Below are 27,788 nucleotides of genomic sequence, written 5' to 3'. Positions count from 1 at the left end.
AATTTGCGGGCAGAACTGCAAAAGTGTGTGCGAGCAAGGAGGCCAACAAACCTGACTCAGTTACACCAGCTCTGTCAGGGGGAATGGGCCAAAATTCCCCCAACTTATTGTGGGAAGCTTGTGGAAGGCTACCCGAAACGTTTGACCCAAGTTAAACAATTGAAAGGCAATGCTACCATACACCAATTGAGTGTATGTAAACTTCTGACCAACTGGGAATGTGATGAAATAAATAAAAGCTGAAATAAATCATTCTCTCTACTATTATTCATTCATACATTTCACATTCTTAAAATAAAAGGATCCCAACTGACGTAAAACAGGGAAATGTTTGCTGGGATTAAATGTCAGGAATTTTGAAAATATGAGTTTAAATGTACTTGGCTAAGGTGTATGTAAACTTCTGACTTCAACTGTATATAGAGTGTGTTAACAGGGTTTTAGGCCACCACGACCTGCGAGGACAGCTTCAATGCGCCTTCGCATCGATACTAAGAATGGACTTAGTGCTCAGAGTAACAACATATTAATAAATTTAGGAACTTGGCCGGAGGCTTAGCTACTAGCATTCAGTCCAGAAACAGTGAGTTATTTGAGAGAAAGAGTTTCAATGTCCGTTATCTGATATCTCTTTGTCTTGATAGTTCTTTTTACAGTTTTTTGTTTTCATCAATCTCTCTGTATCACCCCTCTGTCACTGGTTACACATTCCAAAGGGAAACACCCCATCTCTGGGGAACAGAGTAATGTGAGGGAGTCATGTTTTTGCTGTGTATGCACTGTACTTTTGAATTCTATGTGTTCTTTTGTCTTTTCTGCTAGCCTTCTGGCCAGGTCTCCCTTTTCTGGCCCCAAATGGGACTTTCTGGCTAAATAAAGGTTAAATAAAAAATATTATAAAAGTAGCAATTCTTTACATACTGCACACAACACGTAAAAATATAATTATAATAATATAGAATAATAATAATGATAATAATAAAATAATAGGTAGACTCAGTCACAAAGTTCTGAATGATTTTTAACAGTTTACAATATGCTCAAAAGCACTGAAACTAAAGAGTAGTTAAAAAATATATTCTCAGGAAGGAAACAACTGCTAACCGTCTAACAGATGTTCAAAAATATAATTCTTTATCTCTGATGCAAGTTTGGTGATTGCAACCAAACTGTGGTTTTCACTGACTTCCTTCTTCTTTCTTCTTCTCCTTTTTTGAGTGGTCATACAGCTACTGTTCACTGCAGTGCCTGGTCACTAGAGATATTGGATTATTTTAAATTTCACTGAACGAAATGCATGTCCCACTCAGAATAGTATAGGATTAATTAGCATCCAACCAATCAGTATGTGTGAATAAAACCAACACAAAGAAATGTACACTAGTAATGTACACACACACCAACCACTGCCACTACCACCCATAAACCAACAGACATGTCTCTTCTTGTTGATTAAAAGGCAGAAGTGCACACTAGGTTAACTTTTAGGAATGCTTTAACTTGATAAGAATTAACGTATTTTGGAAGAATCGATTGGGAGGAAGTTGAGGCTAAAACAGTTAATGGATCAGGAGGGAATTAATCTGCCCTGAACCCCCATGTGGTCTATAAGACCCTCTCCCATATCATCAATCAAGCAGACAGAACAGAGCCACAACGACCAGGAAACAGCTTGTCCCTGTGTGTTCCTAGTTCCAAGGCTGAAATACAAGGACTTTACAGTGCACAAAGTAAAGCAAGGCCTTGTGAAAATTGTGTGTACATTTTGAACAAGACATGACATAACAGTCTCTTTCTAACCTGCATTCTAACAATTAACTGAGTGAAAATATCTGCATTGTAACTAGACCTGCATTCTAGCTAATAATATAGGGAAAAGAACTGCATTATAACTACTAACTACCTACAGTAACTACTGGTGACCGAAAATGCCATGCCACACTAATACTAGGCTAAAAAAAAACAAATAACATAGGGTTTATCAGGGATAGGGTTAATGCATGAATCAAAGGGCAGCTGTTAGTGGAGCTTCTGTCCCCAGTGTATCAGTAGCCATGGGTGGCAGGTAGCCTAGTGGTTAGAGCGTTGGACTAGTAACTGAAAGGTAGCAAGATCAAATCTGTTGTTCTTTCACCTGAACAAGGCAGTTAACCCACTGTTCTAGTCTGTCATTGAAAATAAGAATGTGTTCTTAACTGACATGCCTCATTTGGTAAGAAAAAACTAGCCACACCTTTGGTTTCACTTCCTTTTATGACTGCTCCCTGTTCCAAGGCCCCATAAGGCTGCATAATATGAAGGAATTCATTTTAGAGCAGCTGCAAGAACCACCATCAGCCAGGGTTTGTCTAGTCATTACTGACAATATTCTCCATTTGCACATGTTATTTAGATTATACCTGACCTCCCTTTAGTTGGATTCAACATGCACCAAATACACTGCTCAAAAAAATAAAGGGATCACTTAAACAACACAATGTAACTCCAAGTCAATCACACTTCTGTGAAATCAAATTGTCCACTTCGGAAGCAACACTGATTGACAATAAATGTCACTTTCTGTTGTGCAAATGGAATAGACAACAGGTGGAAATTACAGGCAATTAGCAAGACACCCCCAATAAAGGAATGGTTCTGCAGGTGGTGACCACAGACCACTTCTCAGTTCCTATGCTTCCTGGCTGATGTATTGGTCACTTTTGAATGCTGGCGGTGCTTTCACTCCAGTGGTAGCATGAGACGGAGTCTACAACCCACAGAAGTGGCTCAGGTAGTGCAGCTCATCCAGGAAGACACATCAATGCGAGCTGTGGCCAGAAGGTTGGCTGTGTCTGTCAGCGTAGTGTCCAGAGCATGGAGGCGCTACCAGGAGACAGGCCACTACATCAGGAGGAGGCCGTAGGAGGGCAACAACCCAGCAGCAGGACCGCTACCTCCGCCTTTGTGCAAGGAGGAGCAGGAGGAGCACTGCCAGAGCCCTGCAAAATGACCTCCAGCAGGCCACAAATGTGCATTGGTCTGCTCAAACGGTCAGAAACAGACTCCATGAGGGTGGTATGAGGGCCCGACGTCCACAGGTGGGGGTTGTGCTTACAGCCCAACACCGTGCAGGACATTTGGCATTTGCCAGAGAACACCAAGATTGTTAAATTCGCCATTGGCGCCCTGTGCTCTTCACAGATGAAAGCAGGTTCACACTAAGCACGTGACAGACGTGACAGAGTCTGGAGATGACGTGGAGAACGTTCTGCTGCCTGAAACATCCTCCAGCATGACCGGTTTGGTGGTGGGTCAGTCTTGGTGTGGGGTGGCATTTCTTTGGGGGACCACACAGTCCTCCATGTGCTCGCCAGAGGTAGCCTGACTGCCATTAGGTACCGAGATGAGATCCTCAGACCCCTTGTGAGACCATATGCTGGTGCGGTTGGCCCTGGGTTCCTCCTAATGCAAGACAATGCTAGACCTCATGTGGCTGGATTGTGTCAGCAGTTCCTGCAAGAGGAAGGCATTGATGCTATGGACTGGCCCGCTCGTTCCCCTGACCTGAATCCAATTGAGCACATCTGGGACATCATGTCTCGCTCTATCCACCAACGCCACGTTGCACCACAGACTGTCCAGGAGTTGGCGGATGCTTTAGTCCAGGTCTGGGAGGAGATCCCACAGGAGACCATCTGCCACCTCATCAGGAGCATGCCCAGGCGTTGTAGGGAGGTCATACAGGCACGTGGAGGCCACACACACTACTGAGCCTCATTTTGACTTGTTTTAAGGACATTATATCAAAGTTGGATCAGCCTGTAGTGTGGTTTTCCATTTTAATTTTGAGTGTGTCTCCAAATCCAGACCTCCATGGGTTGATAAATTTGATTTCCATTGATCATTTTTGTGTGATTTTGTTGTCAGCACATTCAACTATGTAAAGAAAAAAGTATTTAATAAGAATATTTCATTCATTCAGATCTAGGATGTGTTATATTAGTGTTCCCTTTATTTTTTTAGCAGTGCATATACATAAAGGAAAGTTGTTGTTCCCGCTGAAGCAACAATGCCCCTCCACCACGGCAAGGCAGAGTCCATGAGAGGGGAACAAAAAATGGAAACGAGGACCAGCACTGTGTAAAGCTGTGGTGGAGGGGCCAAGCTGAGGTTTCTAATGTCACAGAGAATCCTGCATAGGGTCCCTGTTCATTAGGCTCCCAAGTGGCACAGTGTTCTAAGACACTGCATCTCAGTGCTAGAGAGGTCACTACAGACAACCTGTTTTAAATCCAGACTGTATCACAACTGGCTGTGATTGGGAGTCCCATAGTGCGTCGCACAATTGTCCCAGTGTTGTCCGAGTTTGGCCGGTGTAGGCCGTCATTGTAAATAAGAATTTGTTCTTAAGTCACTTGCCTAGTTAAATACATATTTTTTTAAAGTTGGAGAATATGCCTGTTCTTGCAAATGGCTGTGGCGTTGGAGAATGTGCAGACTGGAATTCTTCCCCCACACAGTGCATGTCTGCGCTTCTTCTGGCATCTGTTCTCAGGCTGTCCAGTGATTTCTTTAAAAGAGCACAATAATCATGCCTCATGAATAGACAATACCTCAAACAAGATATAAATCATGTTAAAAATACAAAATAATAATAAAAATAATGTGTGTTCCTTACATAAAAAAATAGTACAATAAATATGCCTCATGAATAGACAATAGCACAAACAATAGATGTTTTTAATAATATTTCAAAATAAATTTAAAAAAATGTGTGTTTCTTACATCAAACTACTTCTCCCTTATCCGTCTTCCTGGTTTGGAGTGTCAGAACCCAGACGTCCCAGGTTCATCTTCCTCAACCTTGTCATCAGACATTATAACAGTATTATTGCATAGCAAAAAGAGGCTGATGAGATAGATTAATCAAGCAACAATGGTGGACTTTAACATAGTCACATACCTGTGGTGTTGCCTGGAACTGTTGATTGGCAGTGATTGGACTCCTGAAATATCATCAAGAAAAAAATATAATCTGAATTTGATCCAAATCAATATATGATCATCAAATGAAAATGATTTTTTTTCATAATGGAAAATTCTGTTCATAATATTACAATAGTTGACATTACCAAGGAAACTGTCTGTATTTGCACCGGTACCATATGAGTGCAGCCACAGCAACAATCAGACAGAGAATAACAACGAGTAGAACCCAACAGGCAGCAGAGGTCTCTGTGAAGAGAGAGTGGATACAAGTAATATAAGTAACAGTCTTCATTTACAATGACATGTAATCCTGTTGCCCTAGGAAACATAATGGCTCTGATGCAAACACTTTCCTGCAGAAAACAAAGAGATAATACTACAGTCGTGGCCAAAAGTTTTGAGAATGGCACAAATATGAATTTTCACAAAGTCTGCTGCCTCAGTTTGTATGATGGCAATTTGCATATACTCCAAAATGTTATGACGAGTGATCAGATGAATTGCAATTAATTACGAAGTCCCTCTTTCCCATCCTAATTAACTGAATCCCACCCAAAAAATTCCACTACATTTCAGCCCTGCCACAAAAGGACCAGCTGACAGGTTGAGTGTTGACGAGGACAAGGCTGGAGATCACTCTGTCATGCTGATTGAGTTTGAATAACAGACTGGAAGCTTCAAAAGGAGGGTGGTGCTTGAAATCATTGTTCTTCCTCTGTCAATTATGGTTACCTGCAAGGAAACACGTGCCATCATCATTGCGTTGCACAAAAAGGGCTTCACTGTCACACCCTGACCATAGTTTGCTTTGTATGTTTCTATGTTTTGTTTGGTCAGGGTGTGATCTGAGTGGGCATTCTATGTTGTGTGTCTTGTTTGTCTATTTCTGTGTTTGGGCCTGATATGGTTCTCAATCAGAGGCAGGTGTTAGTCATTGTCTCTGATTGGGAGCCATATTGGGAGCCTGTTTTGTGTTGGGTTTTGTGGGTGGTTGTCTCCTGTGTCAGTGTTTGTACCACACGGGACTGTTTTGGGTTTTCACGTTTCTTGTTTTGTAGTTTATTCATGTATAGTTTCATTATTAAAGAACCATGAATTATAACCACGCTGCATTTTGGTCCACCTCTCCTTCCCAGGAAGAATCCTGTTACATTCACAGGCAAGGATATTGCTGCCAGTAAGATTGCACCTAAATCAACCATTTATCGGATCATCAAGAACTTTAAGGAGAGCGATTCAATTGTTGTGAAGAAGGCTTCAGAGTGCCCAAGAAAGTCCAGCAAGCGCCAGGAACGTCTCCTAAATTTGATTCTGTAACGGTTCTCGTCTGTCGAAGGAGAAGCGGACCAAAATGTAGAGTGGTAGTTATTCATGTTCTTTAATAAATGAACTAGACATGAAATAACGAACTATACAAAAACAACAAACGGAACGTGAAAACCTATACAGCCTATCTGGTGAACACAAACACAGAGACAGGAACAATCACCCACGAAATACTCAAAGAATATGGCTGCCTAAATATGGTGTCAAGAAGTGCAGCAATGAAGCCACTTCTCTCCAGGAAAAACACCAGGGACAGACTGATATTCTGCAAAAGGTACAGGGATTGGACTGCTGAGGACTGGGGTAAAGTCATTTTCTCTGATGAATGCCCTTTCCGATTGTTTGGGGCATCCCAGAAAAAAGCTTGTCTGGAGAAGACAAGGTGAGCGCTACCATCAGTCCTGTGTCATGCCAACAGTAAAGCATCCTGAGACCATTCATGTGTGTGTTTGCTTCTCAGCCAAGGGAGTCGGCTCACTCACAATTTTGTCTAAGAACACAGCCATGAATAAAGAATGGTACCAACACATCCTCCTAGAGCAACTTCTCCCAGCAATCCAGGAACAGTTTGGTGAGGAACAATGCCTTTTCCAGCATGATAGAGCACCTTGCCATAAGGCAAAAGTGATAACTAAGTGGCTCAGGGAACAAAACATCGATATTTTGGGTCCATGGCCAGGAAACTCCCAAGACCTTAATCCCATTGAGAACTTGTGGTCAATCCTCAAGAGGCAGGTGGACAAACAAAAACCCACAAATTCTGACAACCATGCACCTGAAACCCCACCTCTTCAAGGAATACCTAGGATAGGATAAAGCAATCCTTCTCACCCCCCCCCCCCCTTAAATGATTTAGATGCACTATTGTAAAGTGGCTGTTCCACTGATGTCAGAAGGTGAATTCACCAATTTGTAAGTCGCTCTGGATAAGAGCGTCTGCTAAATGACTTAAATGTAAATGTAAATGCATTGATTATGCAAGAATGGGCTGCCATCAGTGGCCCAGAAGTTAATTGACAGCATGCCAGGGCGGATTGCAGACGTCTTGAAAGAGAAGGGTCTGCAAATATTGACTCTTTGCATCAACTTCATGTAATTGGTAATAAAAGCATTTGACACTTATGAAATGATTATAATTATATTCCATAGTAACATCTGACAAAAACATCTAAAGACACTGAAGCAGCCAACTTTGTGGAAATCAATATTTGTGTCATTCTCATAACTTTCGGCCATGACTGTAGGTTAAACAACATGTACATATGCAGTAAGAGATAAGTGTGTATCATGACCATCTTAGTTAGTGGTTATACAGTACCTTCCTATAGAAAGGGTAATGAGGCCATAAGTCTGATATTAACACATGCAGTGAAAGATAAGTGAACATCTGGCTCAACTTTGTTATCCATGCTACATCACATTTCTCAACCTCATATATGTGTTTCATGTGTATACCAGGAAAGCCTGTATATTTATCAGACACATTTCCCTATGGGACAATAAAGTATTCAATAAATTAGGCAATCAATCAATTATAAGCAAGTAATATGAATGTGTGTGTGTGTGTGTGTGTGTGTGTGTGTGTGTGTGTGTGTGTGTGTGTGTGTCTCAGGTGCATCTCACCAGAGGATATGTGTACATTGAGGGAACCAGTTGCTCGTCCGTAGGGGTTGGAGGCCTCATAGACATAGAGACCATTCAGCTCAGAGCTGAGACTGAGGAGGTGCAGTTTGTCTCCCTCAGCTGTCACTGAAGACCCAGGCCATGGCTGGGCCACTCTGAGGGGGAGAGAGAGAGAAGGAGAGGGGCTGAGAGTATGTGTGTGACTGTGTGCGTGTATGTGTTAAAGACAAAGGCATGATTTAGCTGCCAGCATAATTCAACAACTGTCCTTTAGCTAATTTAGATATCATGTCTTAACAAGTGCAGATAACATTTACATTTAAACTGGTTTGAACTAGTTTACATAGGAGTCAGTACCTGCTCCAGGTGTAGTTGGGGTGTGGGTTGCTGTCTGCTACACAAAGGAAGACTGTGGCTTTAGAGGCCTCACTAAAGGTAACGTTCACTGTCTGAGGTGGATCTATGTGTGTGTGAGAGAGAGAGAGAGTCAGCCTGCCAGGGAGGAGGTCAAAGACTTAGCAGTGTGGTGACAAAGGAGTTGTTTGTGGACTATAGGAGAAAGAGGGGAGAGCACTTCCATCTACATCGACGGGGCAGTTGTGGAGTGGGTCGAGACTTTTAAGTTCTTTGGCATCCACATCTGTAAGTACTTAACATGGTCCACACTCACCCGCACAGTCCTGAAGAGAATGGGCCCTCAGATCCTCAAAAAATTATGTAGCTGCATCATCGCTTGGTATGGCAATTCCACTGCCCTTGATCGCAAAGCGCTACAAAAGTTGATGCAGACAGCCCAGTACATCACAGGGGCTGAGCTCCCTGCCATCCAGGATCTCTATAGCAAGTGGTCCCAGAGGAAGACCCGAAAAATTGCCAAAGAGTCCAGCCACCCTAACCATAGACTGTTCACTCTGCTACCATCCGGTAAACGGTACTGGAGCATCGGCTCTAGGACCAACAGGCTCAGAGACAGCTTCTACCCCCAAGCCATAAGGCTGCTAAATAATCAATGATGGTACCTAAACTATCTTGCACTGACTTTATGCTTTACATATACACTGACCTGATATATACTGACCCTACGCACACTCACTAGACTATTTATACACCATATACACACACACACACACACACACACACACACACACACACACACACACACACACACACACACACACACACACACACACACACACACACACACACACACACACACACACACACACACACACACACACACACATACACACATACTGACACAACACAAACACACAAATACAGACAGACACTCACACTCTAACATACACACACACACTTTTACACATAATTTGCTGCTGCTACTCTGTTCTTTATTTTACTAGTATTATTACTATCCTGATGCCTAGTCACTTGACCCTGCTTTCATGTACATATCTACCTCAACTACCTCGTACCTCTGTACATTGATCTGGTACTGGTACTCCTTGCATATAGCTCAATTCTTGGGTATTTTGTTTTATTCCTCTTGTGTTAGTTACTATTGAATTGATTTTTTAAACTCTGCATCGTTGGGAAAGGATTTTAAGCAAGCATTTCACTGTAAAGCCTACACCAGTTGTATTCGGCGTATGTGATAAGCAACATTTAATTTTCTTTGATTTGAGAGACAGAGAAAGAGAAACAGAGAGGTGATTACAGTTACTGCAGGTATAGAATGTAAAAAGACCTACACTCACACACCAATACCAAGACAGCTTTATTACAACTATAACAATGACAGGAGTGGAACTTTAATCCACAGATTTGTTTGATTTTAATTGAACGTTTGTTTAAAGAGGCAAGTCAGTTAAGAACAAATTCTTATTTACAATTACGGCCTAGGAACAGTGGGTTAACTGCCTTGTTCAGGGGCAGAACGACAGATGTTTACCTTGTCAGCTCAGGGATTCAATCTAGCAATCTTTCAGTTACTGGCCCAACGCTCAGATGAGGCAAAACCTTATCTTCCTTCATTTCAGTTTGATTACTTTCAGTAGAGGAGCGGTACAATGAAAGCCTTGTAAAGGTCCATACCACTCTGTGCCTCAGAACTATGTTTAAGCTAAAGAAAATAACAGTTATTACGGGGCAAGATCAAAGGCTTTCCTCTGTGCAAATGGTTTTACATGGAACCCAAAAGGGTTCTACCTGGAACCAAATGGATTCTACCTGGATCTAATAGGGGGTTATTCAAAGGATTCTCTTCAAAGGCTTCTCCTGTTGGTTCTAGGATAGATCCTTATTTTCTAAGAGTGTATAGACAGACATGGTGTCAAGCCCTGACCATAGAGATCCCTTGGTTCTCTATGGTGTTGCAGGTCAGGGCGTGACAAGGGGGGTGTTCTAGTTTTCCTATTTCTATGTTGGTGTACTTGGTATGGTTCCCAATTAGAAGCAGCTGATTATCATTGTCTCTAATTGGGGATCATACTTTAAGTTCTCCATTGTTCCCACCTGGGTTGTAGGATATTGTTTTGTTTATGTGCATGTAGCACCACTGATGTCACGGTTCATTGGTTTTTTATTGTTTTGTTTGGAAGTTTCACTTTATTAAAAGATGTGGAACTTTAATCACGCTGCGCCTTGGTCTGTCTCTCCTCACGACAGTGACACATGGACTGGTTAGAGGAGAAGATTCTTCGCTCATGGAGATGGAGGAACGCGTCATGGAACAAGCGGGGGAGATTGACAGTCTGAGCGCCGCCATGGATCGCGTTGTCCAGAATATGGACTGCTGGGAGAGACAGAGTTTTTCCAGCACCTCCACCACCACAACCGGGATCTCCCTTGAACGCTTTTTCTCCTCCTGAACTAAACAAGATCCATTTATCCCTACCCACGGGATAAATTGGAGATACTGCCGGCTGCCAGGGTTTTCTCCTTAAACTGAACTTGTACCTGGCCATGGTCTCTCCAGTTCCATCGGACCGTGAGAAGAGCTGTTCCCTCATCTCGTGCCTCACCGGGAAAGCCCTGGAGTGGGTCAGCGCTGTGTGTAGAGAGGAGGATGCGGCGTTGAACCATTTTGAGGAGTTCACCCGCCATTTCAGGACAGTATTCGACCATCCACCCGAAGGCAGAGCGGCGGGTGAGCGCCTCTACCATCTGAGGCAGGAGAAGAGGAGTGCACAGGAGTTTGCTCTGGAGTTTAGGACCCTGGCTGCCGGTGCTGGATAGAGCGATAGGGCCCTGATCGACCATTACCGTTGTAGTCTACGCGAGGATGTCCGTCGGGAGCTGGCCTGTAGAGACACCACCCTCACCTTCGACCAGCTGGTGGACATGTCCATCAGGCTGGACAACATGCTGTCTACTCGTGGACGTCTAGATCGGGGTCTGGTTGTTCCATCCTCCCGCACCCTCTCTCCCGAGCCTATGGAATTGGGAGGGATGGTGCGCAGGGAGACCGGAGGGTGTTCCCGCTCGAGCACCATCTATGGTCGCAGAGGGCACACTGCTGGTCGTTGCCGGGTTGGTTCCTCTGGGAATAGAGAAGGCAGGCAGGGCACTCTGGCATCACCCCAGGCGAGTAGGCACCATTCTCATCCAGAACCCTATGTTGCACTAATATTTGTCTCTGTCACTTTTCCTGACCCCCCCCCCTGCATTCCCAGTAAAAAGGCGCTAGTAGATTCAGGTGCGGCTGGGAATTTCTTTTATAAAAGTTTAGCTCATAGCTTAGGGATCTCACGGGGTAGTCACGAGAGTGCTCAGGTAGGTGTTTAGGGGTTTCAGTTGGTGCTACTACGGTGGAAAGTCCAGACCAGGTCTCCACCGTGCGCATTCCCCCAGAATATGCCGATTTGGCTCTCGCCTTCTGTAAAAAGAAGGCGACTCAATTACCACCCCATCGATGGGGGGATTGTGCGATAAATCTTCTTGTAGACGCTGCATATCCCAGGAGTCACATATATCCCCTGTCGCAAGCGGAGACGGTGGCTAAGGAGACATACGCCTCTGAATCCCTGCGTCAGGGTACATTCAGCCCTCCATTTCACCCATCTCTTCGAGTTTCCTTTTTGTGAAGAAGGATGGCGGTTTACGCCCGTGCATTGATTAACGAGGTCTCAATAAAATCACGCCGAAATATAGTTACCCTCTACGTCTTATAACTACAGTTATTGAGTTAATGCACTGGACACGCTTCTTCACAAAATTGGATCTCAGGAGTGCGTACAATCTGGTGCGTATTCGGAAGGGTGATGAGTGGAAGATGGCATTTAGCACCACCTCAGGTCATTATGAGTACCTTGTCATGCCATATGGGTTGATGAATGCTCCATCAGTCTTCCAATCATTTGTAGATGATATCTTAAGGGACCTGCACAGGCAGGGTGTAGTGATGTATATCGATAATATCCTGATATACTCCGCTACATGCGCCAAGCATGTGTCCCTCGTGCGCAAAGTGCTTGGTTGCCTGTTGAGGCTGAGAAATGCTTGTTCTTCCAACAATCCATCTCCTTCATAGGGCATCGGATTTCCACATCAGGAGTGGAAATGGAGAGCGACCGCATTGCAGCCGTGCGTAATTGGCCGACTCAAACCACGGTAAAGGAGGTGCAGCGTTTTTTAGGGTTTGCCAATTACTACCGGGGGCCGGTGCGCTTGCAGTGGTCGGCTGAGGCGAACAGGGCTTTTAGGCACCTGAAGACTCTGTTTACCTCGGTTCCTGTGTTGGCTCATCCGGATCCCTCTTTTCCATTCATAGTGGAGGTGGACGCATCCAAAGCTGGGATAGGAGCAGTGCTCTCTCAGAGTTCGGGTGCGCCACAGAAGCTCCGCGAGATCCCTGTGGTTTCTTTTCGAAGAAGCTCAGCCCGGCGGCGCGAAACTATAATGTGGAGGACCGGGAGCTGTCAGCTGTCGTAAAAGCCTTGAAGGTGTGGAGACATTGGCTTGAGGGGGCTAAACACCCTTTTCTCATCTGGACTGACCATCTCAATCTGGAGTACATCCGGGAGGCGAGGAGACTGAATCCTCGCCAGGCAAGGTGGGCCATGTTTTTCACTCGTTTAGTTTTTACTCTTTCTTACAGACCAGGCTCCCAGAACGTGAAGGCAGACGCATTGTCCCGGCTGTATGACACAGAGGAGCGGTCCATGGATCCTACTCCCACATTCCCAGCTTCGTGTTTGGTGGCGCCAGTAGTGTGGGAGCTGGACGCGGACATTGAGTGGGCGTCACGTGCAGAGCCCTCTCCCCCTGAGTGTCCAGCTGGTCGTCTGTACGTTCCATCTACTGTCCGCGACCGATTGATCTATTGGGCTCACACGTCACCCTCCTCTGGTCATCCTGGGATAGGTCGGACGATGCGCTGTCTTGATGGGAGGTACTGGTGGCCCACTTTAGCTAAGGACGTGAAGATTTATGTTTCCTCCTGCTCGGTGTGCGCCCATTGCAAGGCTCCTAGACACCTGCCCAGAGGTAAGCTACAACCTTTTCCCTGTTCCACAGCGGCCGTGGTCGCACCTGTCGGCTGATCTTCCATCTACACAGGGTAACACCACGATCCTGGTCGTTGTGGATCGGTTTTTGAAGTCCTGTCGTCTCCTCCCTTTGCCTGGTCTCCCTAAGGCCTTACAAACTGCGGAGGCCCTGTTTACTCACTTTTTCCGGCACTATGGGGTGCCTGAGGATATAGTGTCTGATCGGGGTCCCCAGTTCACATCAAGGGTCTGGAAGGCGTTCATGGAACGTCTGGGGGTCTCGGGTAGTCTTACCTCAGGTTTTCACCCCGAGAATAATGGGCAGGTGGATAGAGTTAACCAGGATATGGGTAGGTTTCTGCGGTCTTATTGCCAGGACTGGCCGGAGGAGTGGGCGAAGTTCGTGCCCTGGGCAGAGATGGCCCAGAACTCGCTACATCACTCCTCCACTAACCTTACTGCCTTTCAATGTGTATTAGGGTATCAGCCGGTTCTGTCTCCTTGGCATCAGAGTCAGACTGAGGCTCCTGCGGTGGACAATTGGTTTCGGCGCGCTGAGGAAACCTGGGAGGCAGCCCACGTCCACCTTCAGCGCGCCAGAAAGTTGGCGCAAAACGTCACCGCAGTGAGGCCCCGGTGTTCGCACCAGGGGACAGGGTCTGGCTCTCGACCCGAAACCTGCCCCTCTGCCGGAAGCTGGGTCCGCGGTTTGTGGGGCCGTTTAATGTCCTGAGGAGAGTGAACAAGGTATGGGTTACAACTGCCCACTAATTACCGTATTAACCCCTCATTCCATGTGTCTCTCCTCAGGCCGGTGGTGGCTGGCCCGCTCCAGGAGGCTGAAGTGCGTGATGTTCCTCCGCCTCCTCTAGACATCGAGGGGGTCCCAGCGTACTCTGTTCGATCCATTTTGGATTCGAGATGTCAGGCGAGGGGCCTTCAGTACCTCGTGGACTGGGAGGGGGTACAGGCCGGAGGGTAGATGCTGGGTTCCGGTGGAGGACGTGTTAGATCCTTCCATGTTAAAATAATTCCACCGTCTCCATCCGGATCGCCCTGCACCTCACCCTCCGGATCGTCCCCGATGCTGGTGTCGATGCGCTGCTGGAGCCGCGCGTCAAGGGGGGGGGTACTGTCACGACTTCTGCCAAAATCGTTGCCCCCTCCTTGTTTGGGCGGTGCTCGGCGGTCGACGTCACCGGTCTTCTAGCCATCATTGATCCATTTTTCATTTTCCATTGGTTTTGTATTGTCTTCCTACACACCTGGTTTCAATCCCATTCATTACCGGTTGTGTATTTAACCCTCTGTTTCCCCTCATGTCTTTGTCAGAGATTGTTTTATGTCAGTGTTGTTTTTATAGTTGTTTGGGTGCGCAACGGGTCCTCGTACCCATGTTTATTTATGCATGTACAATTAGTGTTTGGAGCATGTTTAGTGGACATGTATTAAAAGACTACATTGCACTCCGTTTGACTCTCCTGCGCCTGACTTCCCTCCCACCTATAAACACGACTCTGACAAGAGGGCTATACATTAATATTAATACATTAATTAATTAATACATTAATACTCTATACATAGACAGTGAGACTCTATACATACAGTGGATGTCTATGGTCTATGACATTGATAGTGGCATATAAATGTACAGTGGATGCGGCTAGTGTAGGACAGTGGTAGTAGAATATATTTATAGTGTCTGTCTATAGGATAGGGCAGTAGTAGTGGAGTATATACTTACAGTGGATGTCTATGGTGTAGTTGTAGCTCCTTTCTGTTGCCAGGGCAGACTGGTTGACCACACACTGGACCTGCTGCTGATTGGCTGCTCTGGTTGGCACCCCGAGCAGGTGGCTGAGTACTGTGGTGGTTCAATTGGTGTGCTGTGTGAAGTTAGTCACTGTCCTCAACAAACTGCCAAATGTACCTGACTTCCACTTCACATCTGCCTGTGGCTTGGCACCAGCAGCCATACAGGTTGCCAAGACAACCTCATTCTCCTCAGTGACAGGAGGAACATCACACTCACTACTGGAGGAACTGTGGCCAGAAACAAAGAAACAGAGAACAGAAAACATAAACAAGAAACTCATTGTAAATGTTGAACTATACATGGAAAAACTACCAAAACAGACCTCACATCACATGATATATGTCCAACAAACTTTAAATAGACCATTTCATGTTATTTATTTGTTCAATTGCAATATACATGTACTGTATTGGAGGTTTAGGCAAATCCGGTTTAAACAGGTTTCAGCTCACCCTGATGAGAGGTACTTGCACCTGAGGGATTAAGTTTCACACACACATCCCAAAATCTGTTTTTCAGCTTCAGCAGTTCCACTGAAAATCATTCACAGCCCAGTAATTATACTGTTAATGAATGCTGAATATAGTGGTCTATTCTGTATATTCCAACATCTGTTCCACCATTAGGGAAACTATTGATGCCTGTACTCTCCTTGTTTACAGCTTGAGTAAGCAGATACACTCACAGAAAGGAAGGTGCTAAGTACAACCACATAGGGTTCTTTAGTTTGTCCCCATCCCTTTTTGGTTCTACCTAGAACCCTCTACGTAGGGTTCTTACATTGAATTAGGAATTAGAATTGGACCTCTATGCGTTCTTCATAGATCCCCCTTTAAATGGTTCTGCCAAGAACCCTCCATAAATAATAACATCTACTTTATGTTTTATTGTCACATACACCGGATAATTGCAGTGAAATATGTTGTTTTACTGTGTGAGCCAGAATGGAGCACAGCTGGAGAAAATTAGGCTTATGTGTCTTCCTCAGCCAGAATGAAGATATCCAACAATTGGAACTTTTAATCACCGTCAACAAGCATTTTAGAAAGACTGCCAGGTTCGGGAAACTAAACTGGAACAACTATCTCAGTAACTAACGGGTGCAATAAGTCTAACTATTAAAAGATCAAAACATTTTAGCATAAGGTTAGCATAACAGTGTAGCATAAGGTTAATACCAAATCACAGATATTGAAACAAACAAATCTACCTGCAATTGAGCATGCTGGGAAATCTTTTTATTTTATTTTATTTCACCTTTATTTAACCAGATAGGCTAGTTGAGAACAAGTTCTCATTTGCAACTGCGACCTGGCCAAGATAAAGCATAGCAGTGTGAACAGACAACACAGAGTTACACATGGAGTAAACAATAAACAAGTCAATAACACAGTAGAAAAAAAAGAGAGTCTGTATACATTGTGTGCAATGTGGGAATGATGGGAATGGTTTTAGGTGTATAGGCTTCTCCAAGCTCTGATGCTGCTGATGGTCATTAGTAGCCTTCCAATCTTGCTTACTGCCTGGTACACTGCACACTATTGTCTCTCTAACATCATTGCAAAGGTAATTGAAAATCTAATCAAACACATTTCTATAGGCTATGCAATTGCATGAGAAAACAGAGTTTTGATGGCCTCCATTAAAAAGGGGAGGGAGTATCCCATCAGCTTTCTATAGGCTAGACCAATGGTGTAAAGTACTTAAGTAATACTAGTTTTAAGTACTACTTAAGTAGTTGTGGGGGTATCTGTACTTTACTATTAATACTTTTGACAACTATTACTTTTACTCCACTACCTTCCTAAAGAAAATAATGTACATTTTACTCCATACATTTTCCCTTTGCATCTAAAAGGTACTCCTTACATGTATAATGCTCAAGCAGGACAGAATTATGGCACCTATCAATATATAGCTTTGTCATCCCTACTGCCTATGATCTGGCAGACTCACGAAACAGAACTATTGTGTTTGTAAATTATGTCTGAGTGTGCAACTGTCTGTCCCTAATTAAAAATAAGAAGAAGATTGTGCATTCTGGTTTGCTAAGTATAAGGAATACTCACTTCCGTCATCATGAAGTGCTTTGAGAGACTAGTCAAGGACCATATCACCTCCACCCTACCTGACACCCAAGACCCACTCCAATTTGCTTACCGCCCAAATAGGTCCACAGGTGATGCAATCTCAACCACACTGCACACTGCCCTAACCCATCTGGACAAGAGGAATGCCTATGTGAGAATGCTGTTCATCGACTACAGCTCGGCATTTAACACCATAGTACCCTCCAAGCTCGTCATCAAGCTCGAGACCCTGGGTCTCGACCCCGCCCTGTGCAACTGGGTACTGGACTTCCTGACGGGCCGCCCCCAGGTGGTGAGGGTAGGCAACAACATCTCCACCCCGCTGATCCTCAACACTGGGGCCCCACAAGGGTGCGTTCTGAGCCCTCTCCTGTACTCCCTGTTCACCCATGACTGCGTGGCCACGCACGCCTCCAACTCAATCATCAAGTTTGTGGACGACACAACAGTGGTAGGCTTGATTACCAACAACGACGAGACGGCCTACAGGGAGGAGGTGAGGGCCCTCGGAGTGTGTGGTGTGGTGTCAGGAAAATAACCTCACACTCAACGTCAACAAAACTAAGGAGATGATTGTGGACTTCAGGAAACAGCAGAGGGAACACCCCCCTATCCACATCGATGGAACAGTAGTGGAGAGGGTAGTAAGTTTTAAGTTCCTTGGCGTACACATCACAGACAAACTGAATTGTTCCACCCACACAGATAGCATCGTGAAGAAGGCGCAGCAGCGCCTCTTCAACCTCAGGAGGCTGAAGAAATTCGGCTTGTCACCAAAAGCACTCACAAACTTCTACAGATGCACAATCGAGAGCATCCTGGCGGGCTGTATCACCAACTGGTACGGCAACTTCTCCGCCCACAACCGTAAGGCTCTCCAGGGGGTAGTGAGGTCTGCACAACGCATCACCGGGGGCAAACTACCTGCCCTCCAGGATGTTACAGGAAGGCCATAAAGATCATCAAGGACAACAACCACCCGAGCCACTGCCTGTTCACCCCGCTATCATCCCGAAGGCGAGGTCAGTACAGGTGCATCAAAGCTGGGACCGAGAGACTGAAAAACAGCTTCTATCTCAAGGCCATCAGACTGTTAAACAGCAACCATTAACATTGAGTGGCTGCTGCCAACACACTGACTCAACTCCAGCCACTTTAATAATGGGAATTGATGGGAAATGATGTAAAATACATCACTAGCCACTTTAAACAATGCTACCTAATATAATGTTTACATACCCTACATTATTCATCTCATATGTATACGTATATACTGCACTCTATATCATCTACTGCATCTTTATGTAATACATGTATCACTAGCCACTTTAACTATGCCACTTTGTTTACATACTCATCTCATATGTATATACTGTACTCGATACCATCTACTGTATCTTGCCTATGCTGCTCTGTACCATCACTCATTCATATATCTTTATGTACATATTCTTTATCCCCTTACACTTGTGTGTATAAGACAGTAGTTTTGGAATTGTTAGTTAGATTACTTGTTGGTTATTACTGCATTGTCGGAACTAAAAGCAAAAGCATTTCGCTACACTCACATTAGCATCTGCTAACCATGTGTATGTGACAAATAAAATTTGATTTGATTTGATTTGATGATGGATAACATTTACTTTTACTTTGTAATTTTACACTGTCACACCCTGACCATAGTTTGCTTTGTATGTTTCTATGTTTTGTTTGGTCAGGGTGTGATCTGAGTGGGCATTCTATGTTGGATGTCTTGTTTGTCTATTTCTATGTCTTGCCTGATATGGTTCTCAATCAGAGGCAGGTGTTAGTCATTGTCTCTGATTGGGAACCATATTTAGGTAGCCTGTTTGGTGTTGGGTTTTGTGGGTGATTGTTCCTGTTCCTGTGTTAGTTTACACCAGTTTAGGCTGTTTCGTTTTTCAAGTTACAATTCTTGTTTTGTAGTGTTTGTGTTTATTCGTTTTATTAAACATGAATCTAAATAGCCACGCTGCATTTGGTCTGACTCTCCTTCACCTAAAGAAAGCCGTGACAGAATCACCCACCAAAACAGGACCAAGCGGCGTGACAACAGGCAGCGGCAGCAGGAGCACTGCGAGGAGTACTGGACATGGGAGGATGAGTTGGACGGAAAAGGACCCTGGAGAATATCGCCGCCCCAAAGAAGAGCTGGAGGCGACGAAGACAGAGAGGCGCTGGTGTGAGGAGGCAGCACGGCGGCGCGGATGGAGGCCCGAGAGTCAGCCCCAAAAATTTATTGGGGGGTGGAGCTCACAGGAAGTACGGCGAAGCCAGGTAGGAGACCTGCGTCAACTTCCTGTGGTTACCGGGGAGGCTAGAGAGACCGGGCAGGCACCATGTTATGTTGTGAAGCGCACAGTGTCCCCAGTGTGGGTGCATAGCCCGGTGCGATACATTCCAGCTCCGTGTATTGGCCAGACTAGAGTGGGCATCGAGCCAAGTACCATGAAGCCGGCTCTACGCATCTGGTCTCCAGTGTGTCTCCTTGGGCCGGCTTACATGGCACCAGCCTTGCGCACGGTGTCCCCGGTTCGCCTGCATAGCCCAGTGCTGGCTATTCCACCTCTCCGCACTGGCAGGGCGACCGGGAGCATGCAACCAGGTAGGGTTGGGCAGGCTCGGTGCTCAAGAGCTCCAGTGCACCTGCACGGTCTGGTCTATCCGTCACCACCTCCACACACCAGCCCTCCGGTGGCAGCACCCCGCACCAGGCTGTCTCTCCGGCTCATCCTTACAGGTGCCCCCGCCCGTCGGGCGCTGCCGGAGCCTTCCTCCTCTCCAGCGCTGCCGGAGCCTTCCTCTCCAGCGCTGCCGGAGTCTCCCGCCTGTTTGGCGCTGCCAGAGCTCCCGCCCCTCAGTCCAGAGGCGCCAGAGCCCCTCATTCCAGAAGCGCCAGAGCCCCTCATTCCAGAGGCGCCAGAGCTACTCAGTCCAGCACCATCAGAGCCCCCGACCCTCTGTCCAGAGCCCCCGACCCTCTGTCCAGAGCCCCCGACCCTCTGTCCAGAGCCCCCGACCCTCTGTCCAGAGCCCCCGACCCTCTGTCCAGAGCCTCCGACCCTCTGTCCAGAGCTTCCGTCCCTCTGTCCAGAGATTCCGCGGCCGGAGTCCGCACCTTGGGGGGTACTGTCACACCCTGACCATAGTTTGCTTTGTATGTTTCTATGTTTTGTTTGGTCAGGGTGTGATCTGAGTGGGCATTCTATGTTGGATGTCTTGTTTGTCTATTTCTATGTCTGGCCTGATATGGTTCTCAATCAGAGGCAGGTGTTAGTCATTGTCTCTGATTGGGAACCATATTTAGGTAGCCTGTTTGGTGTTGGGTTTTGTACGTGATTGTTCATGTTCCTGTGTTAGTTTGCACCAGTTTAGGCTGGTTTTCACGTTACGTTTCTTGTTTTGTATTGTTTGTGTTTATTTCTTTCATTAAACATGAATCTAAATAGCCACGCTGCGTTTTGGTCCGACTCTCCTTCACCTAAAGAAAGCCGTTACACTCAAGTATGACAATTGAGTACTTTTTATACCACTGTACTTAAGTATATTTAACTTATAACCTATATTTATTTGAACCTTTATTTAACTAGGCACGCAATTCATCCAAAGTGAAAATCCTGCCCCCTATCCCCAACAAGTTTTAAGAACAAATTATTATTTACAATGACGGCCTACCCCAGACAACGCTGGGCTAATTGTGCGCCTCCCTATGGGAGTCCCAATCACAGCCGGATGTGATGTAGCCTGGATTCGAATCAGGTACTGCAGTGATGCCTCTTGCACTGAGATGCAGTGTCTGAGATCACTGCGCCACTCTGGAGCCCAAAATGATGTGTGCTTATTATAGATATATTAAGGACACAGTATGTTTAACATTAGTTATTTTGTGTTCAACTCCTCCCATCTATCTCTTATCTATATTGGATTTTAATTTACCATATATTTTTCAACTGTTCGGTGATGTTTCACAAAAAATCTGAACCTTTCTATTTTCATTGTTTCTACAGATTATACATTAAAAATACAATGGTTGCTGACAGTATTATTATATTATTGATCGATTGACTACGACTTTTCAGAACATCCAGTAGTGCTATCTGCAGAGTTAGCTCCAGGTTAATTTTGCAATTCTTCAGCCATTCCTGGACCTGTGACCAAAAACAAGCTACATATGGACAGTATCAAAACAAAATATTTAATGATTCTGTCTCTTCGCAGCAAAATCTGCAGAGCTGGGAAGGTTGCATCCCCCATATAAATAGCATTCTTTTGGTTGCAAGAATTTTGTATAATAATTTAAATATAACAATTCAAAGTTTTGAATCCGGCGTAATTTTGCGTATCTGTTCATAAACCATGTGCCATGGAATCGGTAAGTCAAAAATCTCTTCCCAACTATTTTGCAATCTGTATGGAGTCAACTCAATTACCACCCCATCGAAGGGGGGATTGTGCTATAAATCTCCTGGTAGACGCAGCACTTCCCAGGACTCACGCTACCAACTGCCTCTCATAGCCAGTGCGATAGAGTAAATGCACAGGGCGAGCTTCTTCACAAAATTGGATCTCAGGAGCGCTTACAACCTGGTGCGTATGGGTTGATGAATGCTCCATCTGTCTTCCAGGCATTTGTAGGCAAGATTTTCCGGGACCTGCACGGGCAGGGTGTGTGTAGTGGTGTATATCGACGACATTCTGATATACTCCGCATTTCTCTGCTGGTGTGCAGGGTGCATGATTGACTGTTGGAGCATGACCTGTACGTCAAGGCTGAGAAATGTCTGTTCTTCCAACAGTCCGTCTCCTTCCTAGGGTACCACATTTCCACTTCAGGGGTGGAGATGGAGAGTGACCGCATTTCAGACGTGCATAATTGGCCTAGTCCCACCACAGTGTAGGAAGTGCAGCGGTTTTTAGTGTTTGCCAACTACTACCGGAGGTTTATCTAGGGTTTTGGTCAGGTAGCAGCTCCCATTACCTCACTGCTGAAGGGGGGACCGGTGCGACTGCAGTGGTCGGCTGAGGCGGACAGGGCTTTTGGTCAACTGAGGGCTCTGTTTACCTGGGCTCCCGTGCTGGCTCATTCGGATCCCTCTTTGGCGTTCATAGTGGAGGTGGACACGTCCGAGGCTGGGATAGGAGCCATGCTCTGTCAACGTTCGGGTACACCACCAATGCTCAGCCCCTGCACTTTTTTAAAAAGAAACTCAGCCCGGTGGAGCGAAACTATGATGTGGGGTACCGAGAGATTTTGGCTGTTGTCAAGGCTCTGAAGGTGTGGAGTCATTGACTTAAGGGGGCTAAACGCCCTTTTCTCATCTGGACTGACCACCGCAATCTGGAGTACATCCGGGCGGCGAGGAGACTGAACCTACGTCAGGCAATGTGGGCTATGTTCTTTACCCGTTTGTGGAGTGGGAAGGAAGGGAGGGGAGATGCTGGGTGCCAGTGCAGGACGTTTTGGACACTTCGTTGCTGCGGGAGTTCCACCGTCTCCATCCGAATCTCCCTGCACCTCATCCTCCTGGTCGTCCCCTCTCCTTGTTTCGGTGGCGTTCGGCGTTCGACGTCACCGGCCTTCTAGCCATCGCCGATCCACTTTCATTTTCCATTTGTTTTGTCTTTGTTTTACACACCTGGTTTCAATTCCACAATTACATGTTTATTATTTAACCCTCTGTTTTCCCCATGGTTTTTGTGCGTGTTTGTTTATTGTACTTTCGGTCCGTTGTTTGGGGCCTGGTGTTACTTCATGTATTTTGATATTTTGAGTAAATTTCTTTGTGTTCCTCATCTCTGCTGTCCTGCGCCTGACTCCTCTGCACCAGTTACACCCAGATCCTTACAATCATTATGTGTGTTATTGTTTTTACCATTGACAACCACTTTGGACACAAGCGTTTTAGTTAATACTATATTCTGTTATCCAAAATAAATTCAATTCAATACATTTTGAATGTTCACGAGAACAGGAAAATTGTGAAATTCACTCACTATCAAGAGAACACGTGATTATCCCTACTGCCTATGTTCTGGCGGACTCACTAAACACAAATGCATCTTTTGTAAATCATGTCTGACTGTTGGAGTGTGCCCGTGGCTATCTGTACATTTTTAAAGCAATACAATGGTGTAGTCTGATTTGCTTAATATATGAAATTAGAAATTATTTATATTTGAACTTTTACTTTTCATACTTAAGTATATTTTAGCAATTACATTTTCTTTTGATAATTACGTATTTTTAAAATCAAATACTTTTAGTATTTTACTTGGTAAATTTCACTTTTACTTGAGTAACTTTCTATTAAGGTATTTATACTTTTTTTCAAGTATGACCATTTGGTACTTTCCCACCACTGATGATTTGAAAAAGTTGCAAAACAAAGGCAAGCTGTGTCTTGCCTTACTGAACAACCTGGGCTTCATTCCTAAGTGATAATACATCATTCACAAGTGATTGGCTAATATTGTCACCCATCAGACTATTCTTAATTTAGTGTTGTCTTTTCATATACTAAATAATATATGTGAGAAATTCGTTTTTATTTAGAATGGATCATTATCGTGCACCTGTCACAGAACAGGGAGAGGTTGAGGGTAGAGAAAGACAGGAGTAAAAACAAACAAAATAGAACTATTGTAAAATTGACTGTCCATAAAATATATTTAGAATTCACTAGTTTACTCCAATTAGGGGAGGGGTGGTAGGATTAGAAAGTAATGCAGACAATTACATTGATGGAAGTTAGAATCTATCTGCAACATTAAAGCTGATCTACCTCTTTAAAAAAAGTACTTTGCTTTGTCAGGGAAAATACATGGAGTAAAAAGTATAATATTTCTTCAGAAATGTAGTAAAGTAAAAGTAAAAGTTGTCAAAAATAGTAATAGTAAAGGAAAGTACAGATACCCCAAAAACTACTTTAAGGAGTACTTTAAAGTATGTTTATTTATGTACTTTACACCACTGCAAATCATAGTCGCACACCTCATGTACCCTAGCCCATATACCTACATGTTTTGATAAGGTTTGTATCACAACTAAAGTGGCTAAATAACATCTTAAAATGAAGCACATTAATTTGCTTTATAACCAGTATAGCCTACTGGCATACATAGGCTGAGGGTGAGTTTCACATTTTGGAAGATAATTTTCACCATAAAAACGCACCTTTATAATAAACCATGAGACGCATAATCACTTTTGAGAACAGTGCATGTGCAATCGAAAACCACACCAAACACTTATCATCAAAACAGCTTTTTCATACTTTAAAACTCACCTCACTGTGATGATCAATTTGAAGAAAGAAGTTCAACAGGAGGTTGAAACAGTGTAACGAAATGGACAGAGCTCACAAGGTGATGATTAATTCAGAACATCCATATGCACATTAGAGCTTATGCATGTGTATATCAGCATTCTGGTTTCCCAAATGAAGCACTGGGTAGCTGCAGGAACACGGTTGGAGAGCCCATGGCATACAGCGTTTAGGTGAAATATCACCTGTCGGGCAGTGACAGCATACTCCTCAAACAGTGGTTAATGCGTGGAGTGAAATAAGTGATATTGTATTTATTTCTCAGCTGCTCTTAAGCACATGCTCCACATGCTCCACTATAAAACCAAAGTGGCCTATCTATCATCATTGAATATCAGACTGTCGGGAAAACTGTCGGCCTCCATTCCCTAATCGAGTGCATACAGATGACATGTATTTTACACATTAGTAAAGACAAGATTCATTTGAGAATAGTCTGATGTGAAAATCACTTGATGAGAGAACAGCAGTGCACCCTGAGGAAAGGAACAGAGCGCAAGCTTTTTTTGCTTCTTTCTCAAATCATCAATTGCCTAATGTTGCACCATGCAGCCCATATATGTTTTGATTTCTAAGACATTTTAATAAGGTTGGTATCATTCACAACTAAACTCTAAATCTAGCATATAGGATATGTTTCAAGAAAAATATCCTTCAATTACATTCTTCATAATATAAAATCATATAAAATAAAATAATGGCACGGGACTTAAAGAACATCTTGTCAGCTAAATTAACAAGCCTACAGCATATGGCATGGAGCACAGCCACATAGCACGCAGTAGGCCAACTCATATTTTGTTATTCTGAAATACATTTTCTTCATATCATAATGTTTCTTTAGACCTGATTAAAATAATACATTTATTTATTGTGATGGTGTATATTAAACTTATTTATTCAATTTTTTTATGTAGATATTCCAAAGTCGCAAATCAGCAACTTGTATGTGTGGAGGTCCGGAGAAGCTCAACATGATTATGTTAAGTAACAGTCAGTTACCGTGAGACATGCAGTCTTTATTTGCATGGCAATAACCGGCTGACAAAATTGTATGACTGTATGAATCATCAAATAACTATTTCTTCCAAAAAAGGTTCTTAGGATAAAAAAAGGTTCAAGGTTGAATCGTATCCCTCTGGAATGAACCCGTTGGGAACCTTTTTTTCTAAGCGCAGAGAAGATGGAAGATGAGGGTTCTGTAGATGAGGGCTCTGCTCTTGCTTCACTTGAATTATGAAACTACCAACTTCTTACCTTTCTAGTATTGATTATCACATTTAGTCTTTCCACACTGTCAATCATAGAAACAGTGATGCAAAGAGTGAAGGAAGAGTACTCACCTAGCACAGTCAGAGGTATCTCTATAGTGTATGCTCCACTGGGGAAAACACTAAAGATACATGTGAAGGTGCCTTCATCCAACAGTCGGACAGCAGTTATTCGAATAGATCCAAGGTTTTCTGATGGGTTCCCAGTAAACTGGACTCTACCTGTCAATCCATTCGGTGCAATAAACTTAGTAACCCCATTGGGATAAATCAGCATAAAATTATGGTTCTGTGTTTCTTCCAAAGTACTTTTCTGCCATGTTATGTGTTTAAGCTCCTGTGTTCTCTCTATCAGTCTGCAGGATAAGTCCACATCCTCCCCCAGTACCACAGTCCTGCATTCACCAATGACCCGTGTACCTGTAGAGAAAACACAAGCCTAAAAAACAGTCCAGAAGAGACCTGTAGAATAGATGTTTATGAACTCTAATAAACAGAGATGATAACGAAACACACAAACAAGACCATTATTAGTATTTAGCTGTGCTTATGAACTATGATATCCTATTGATGCTGAAGTGTGGCTATTGTAAAAACAAAGGGCTAAAGCACGCACTGATCTGGGTCCAGTCTAGGCTTAAACTACTTAGTAAATATGTTATTAGAACAATACGCCAAAAGCCCTGACTCTATTCTTACATTTAATCAAGAGTAAAATATTCAAGACATTCCCAGATATTTGTGCAAGCTCAAAACTACTGAGTTAAAAGCATAGTAAACACACTGTGCTGACTACAGTTGAATGGTGGGATTGTGTGTTTGGTGGGTGTTACTGTCTTTCCTTGTGTCAATAAGAAGAAAGAGACAAAAACATGATCTCAATAGTATGACATTTTATGATAATTGGAAACCTACTTTCTGTATCCCTCTGGATGATGAGTAGAATCACACAGCTCAGCTTCAGTAACATGCTTTGGTCTTCTCATTGCTAGGATCAGAGTGGAAATGTAATTATGTAATTATATTACTTTTTCAAATTGGTGATTTGTAAAAATGAGGACCCATTCATTGTTTATGTAAGACTGTCGGCTAAGCTGCACGTTAAATAATCTTGAATGCAATAATATGTATTCACTCAGTGGTCTGCAATCAACACTCTTTGAAGGAGACTATGCACATCTTGCAATGTAGCCAAATCCTTTTCACAAAAATAAACAAACAGGCTTATATTGGTCAGTAATAACAGAACAAAACATTTGCATCTGTAAATTTAATAGACCACTAACCTTTGATGAATGGATGTTCCTCTGTTGAAATAGCTGAGACATTCGTTTTTGACATTTGTGCTGACAGAAAAACGTCCTCCTACTGTTGGAAAACACTAATTCAGTAAGCTTGGATGATCCACCCCACTCACAGACTCCTAGCTTTTCATAGTCTGTGTGCTTCCTCTTTGAAAGCCCTTACAACCTCATACTTGTTATGAAACATACAGATAGGCCTCATTACAAAAAAACAAGAATGATGGGACAAAATTATATATTTTCTTTAAGAAAAACAAAGTTAAATACAACAACAGGCCAGAATCTTTATGACTTGGGACCCCCCTCTCTGGTGATAAACTATATACACTACCGTTCAAAAGTTTGGGGTCACTAAGAATGTCCTTGTTATCCATGAAAACACACATGAAATGAGTTGCAACATGAATAGGAAATATATTCAAAACATTGAGAAGGTTATAAATAATGATTTTTAATTGAAAAAATAATTGTGTCCTTAAAACTTTGCTTTTGTCAAAGAATCCTCCATTTACAGCAATTACAGCCTAGCTGTCTCGCCCTGGTCTTAGTATTTTGTGTTTTCGTTATTATTTTGGTCAGTCCAGGGTGTGACATGGG

At 43.9% G+C, this 27,788-nt stretch overlaps 1 pseudogene; it reads right to left on the bottom strand.

The window, feature by feature from the left end:
• Positions 1 to 1,000: 1,000 nt before the first annotated feature.
• LOC135519117 (nectin-3-like) lies at positions 1,001 to 27,324 on the bottom strand (annotated as a pseudogene).
• Positions 27,325 to 27,788: the final 464 nt, after the last annotated feature.

This window comes from Oncorhynchus masou, chromosome 29, assembly GCF_036934945.1.
Source record: "Oncorhynchus masou masou isolate Uvic2021 chromosome 29, UVic_Omas_1.1, whole genome shotgun sequence".
Classification (NCBI taxonomy): Eukaryota; Metazoa; Chordata; class Actinopteri; order Salmoniformes; family Salmonidae; genus Oncorhynchus; species Oncorhynchus masou.
Note: the sequence above shows the minus strand (reverse complement) of the source record. Positions and strands in the feature narration are given on the sequence as shown.